The sequence below is a fragment of the Puma concolor genome, chromosome D2 (assembly GCF_028749965.1).
Source record: "Puma concolor isolate L17-30 chromosome D2, mPumCon1.1.hap2, whole genome shotgun sequence".
NCBI lineage: Eukaryota > Metazoa > Chordata > Mammalia > Carnivora > Felidae > Puma > Puma concolor.
In genome coordinates, this window is record NC_141677.1 from 30,840,766 (window position 1) to 30,843,396 (window position 2,631).

Consider the following 2,631-nt stretch of genomic DNA (forward strand, 5'->3'; position numbering starts at 1 on the left):
TGGCACTTTTTTCCTAAGGAGTCTGGAGAGCTCTAAGGATTGGTAAACAGGCTGCCTTGCACTTTTTAAGCCCTGGTTTGAATCTAACCCGGGTTAACCTTGTGACCCTGAATTGTTTGTGTGAAATGAAGTGGTGATCTCAGTCTTGCCTGAAGGAAACGCCTTTTACACAGAAATTGGCACTAATTGGTCTCCCTGTTGACAGGCTTCACTGAGAGCCCGAGATTGAGTAGGCGGTGAGAACAGAAACTGAGTTACCCCACCTCAGCTCCGCATGTCGGCTGAAGGACACCGAGGGGGCAGCTACCAGCTCTCCCCTCTTCGGCGGCATCGAACATGTAAAGCAACGGACTCGATCCGGGAGGTCTGAAGGCCTGTCGTGTGTGCACTAAGGAATGATCCTTGCCATACGTCTGGCCCTGTTCTGCAAAGCAGTCTTGGCGCCGATAGGGCTCTCGACCAGGATGCTGCAAACATTTTTTGTAAAGGGCCAGAGAGGAGACAGAGATAGGTTGGGTTTTGCAGACCATACAGATTTTGTTGGAGCCACTCAACTCGACTGACAAACGCAGCCACATAGCATACATATGTGAATGCATGTGCCGATCTCCCAACACAACAGTAGGGACGTGAAAAATTGAGTTTTATATACTTTTCACATGTCAAGAAATAGTCTTCCTTTTTTTTTTCCTTTCAAGCATTTAAAAATATAAAGATTACCTTTAGCTTACAGGCCATACAAAAACAGGCAGTGGGCCAGATTTGGCCTACCACCCATAATTTGCAACCTCTGTTTTATTTTATTTTATTTTATTTTATTTTTAGTTATTTTTAGGCCATAATTCTTTTTTTTTTTAATTTGAGAGAGAGAGAGAGAGCAAGTGGAGGAGAAGGGCAAAGGGAGAAAGAAATCCATGTTCAGCAAGGAGCCTGACCTGGGGCTTGGTCCCACGACCCTGGAATCATGACCTGAGCTGAAATTGAAATCAAGAGTCAGTCGCTCAACTGACTGAGCCACCCAGATGCCCCCATAATTCTTTTTTAATTCAAGTATAATTAACATACAGTGTTATACTAGTTTTATTATATTAGAATCAATATAATGATTCAGTAATTCTATACATTTCTCGCTGCTCATCAAGATGTGTGTACTCTGAACCCCCTTTATATCACCCAAAAAATGTGGAACATTTCACAAATTTGTGTGTCATCCTTGCTCAGGGGCCATTCTAATCTCTGTATCATTCCAATTTCAGTATATGTGCTACGGGAGCAAGCACTTGCTGACCTCTGCTTCTGACCAAGACTTGGAACTTTCCCTCGCTCCCACGCCAGCTAGTTAGTGACTGAGCCGTGGAACCCTGAGCAACTTCCATGGGCCTTGGTCTCTTTATCCAGTGTGTTTTGACAGAATGGGGAGGAACAGAAACAAATGAAACAAAGTTCCTTTTAGCTCTATTAGATTTCCTGAGTCTATTCTAGGAGTGTAAGTCAACACAAGCAATGTTATGTATGTGGAATGGAAATTAGTTAAGTTAAAGGAAACACATAAATCTTAATATTCTCAATGTGATTCTTTGTCCTAGTAAGAGGAGCAATGTCACCATCCTGAGAGCAAGACCAAAATTTGTAGCCTCCTATCTCTATTTGAAGGCTCACACCCTTTCTTTTTGTTTTGCCAATGCTATTCTTTTTCTTTCCTGGGTTTCTTTCTTTCTTTTTCTTTCTTTCTTTCTGGTGGGTGGGGAAAGTATGATCCCAGAGTTTATTGGAAAACGGAAATGTTTCTCCTTCAAAGATGTTATTTTAAAATGTTAATGTTTTGGGGGGTGCCTGGGTGGATCAGTTAAGCATCCGACTCTTGATTTCGGCTCAGGTCATGATCTCACAGTTTGTGGGTTCGAGTCCCACATCGGGCTCTGTGCTGAGAGTGTGGAGCCTGCTTGGGATTCTCTCTTTTTGCTGTTTCTCCCTCTCTCTCTTTCTACCCCCCTCTCTCCTCTCTCTCTCTGCCTCCCCTCTCTTGTGCACATATCCTCTCTTTCTCAAAATAAATAAATAAACTTAAAAAATTGTTAGTGTTTTTGCAACTTATTGGCAAGTATATTTTATAAGCTCTCTGCTACCGGATATACCTTATTGTAGGAGGTGATGACTGAGGGTTAGTAATCATTTTTACTGAAGATCAGAAAAGAAAATCACCAAACAGCTTACCCAACATGCTGATTTTTTTTTTAAGGTGGAAGTATTTTCAGAACATATTCATTTCTTCATAAATCACATTCATGTATCCCTTTGTTTTTCCTTTTGTTCTTTGTATCAAATACCCCGTCAAGTGTTCAAATTTCTCATAATTGTTTCGCATTTGGTTTGTTCAAATTAGGATCCAAGTAAGGTCTACACTAGCCATTGCATTAGTTGATAGCTCATTCTTTTTACTTTATGCTCTTCCCCTGCTTTGTTTTTCTCACCATAAATTTGTTATGAAGGCTCTGTTTTTTTTTTTTAATTTTCTTACTTATTTTTGAGAGGGAGAGAGACAGAGCATGAGCAGGGGAGGGGCAGAGAGAGAGGGAGACACAGAATCTGAAGCAGGCTCCAGGCTCCGAGCTGTCAGCACAGAGCCAGATG

At 41.6% G+C, this 2,631-nt stretch overlaps 1 non-coding gene across 1 annotated transcript; it reads right to left on the reverse strand.

Moving 5' to 3' along the window:
• Window positions 1–1,176: 1,176 nt before the first annotated feature.
• LOC112854930 (U6 spliceosomal RNA) lies at window positions 1,177–1,280 on the reverse strand. Its single transcript, XR_003223002.1, has one exon. It is a non-coding gene; the product is annotated as a U6 spliceosomal RNA (small nuclear RNA).
• Window positions 1,281–2,631: the final 1,351 nt, after the last annotated feature.